Raw genomic sequence first — 1,274 nt, 5'->3', positions numbered from 1 at the left:
AACTATCGTAATTATTTCTCTCAAGACTCTATCCTTTTCTTGCAGCTCATCCAAAAGCAGGTTTAAGAGACCAGACGACCAGGCAGGTGTAGAGTATGTCAGCTTAAAGGGGAGTGAAATCAAAGACCCAGCGCTGAACCGGATTCCTTCCCAAAGTGCTGATGGCCTCAGCAACTTATCATCACCCCCAGTTACAGCTTGGGGCATCAGCACCAAACTTCCTTTAGTCAGAAAGTCCTTACAACAGAAGATTTGATTAAGTCCTCAAGATTTGGAATTCCTCTTAAGAGACCACTACCTTCACCTCTTTCTACAAGGGACACATTTGACTTAGTGTTATCCCAACTGGGTGATGATTTATCCCAGCTCTGCCTGGATGTTTTCTAGAATCAAACAACTCCTTTATGCTGTATTACTCTCAGCCGACTTTGTTCTCGGGCATTACATCCTCTGAACAGAGACAGTAAAAAAATGCCTGCAAATTAGACTAAACAACCATTTATTGTTAGGCAGTGTTGATTGATACCATCCATGGTCAGCTCAAGGTTTGAAAATAAAGTAGCTCAGCTTTCCTAATAGGCTCATGCATTCAGATGACTAAAAATGTCTCCTCCTGTGGGTGTAACTGAAATACAGCTGGTTTCAAGAAACAGGAATTACAGATGAATTGTAAAAATGAGTGGGAACAACTGTGGAAGTCAGCGCGAGGGGCTGAGAACTGCAAGCCTCAGGCTATTCAGCACCATCCAAAAGCAGGTTCTCAAGTGGCCTGAACAAACGCTACACGAGAGGTAAGCTGTATCTTCAGGCAGCTTATTTCAGGAAGGTAACTTCTTTGCAATCCATCCTGTTCACAAGCCTTTACTGGAAAAAAATACATACACAGCGTATGGGTGACAACCTGCCTTAGGGCAAGAACTCAGAGCTAACTCACACTGATACAAAGTACCAACAGGTATAGGACTTGACTGTATAAGTACTGTAAACACAGGCACATAAATATGAACCAATTTTTGTTTAACGACATGACACATTGTACATATTATGTACTTCACTGCATACACACCAAGCTGGCTGTTTGGCTTCTGGATTTCAGAACTTGACTGCTTTATTTTCTGATTTCTTTTTATTACCTTAACCTTCAGCTACTCTAATAATCACAGAACTATTTATTCTGATAACCTAGCTAGCTGAAGGCCAGCTAGCAGAATGAAGACACCACATTTGCTGTGCTGATATTGGGTTTACGTTGCTATAGGGACTGCAGCTTGTTG

This window comes from Platalea leucorodia (assembly GCF_965183815.1).
Source record: "Platalea leucorodia genome assembly, chromosome: 7".
NCBI lineage: Eukaryota > Metazoa > Chordata > Aves > Pelecaniformes > Threskiornithidae > Platalea > Platalea leucorodia.
This window is presented reverse-complemented; position numbering follows the sequence as displayed.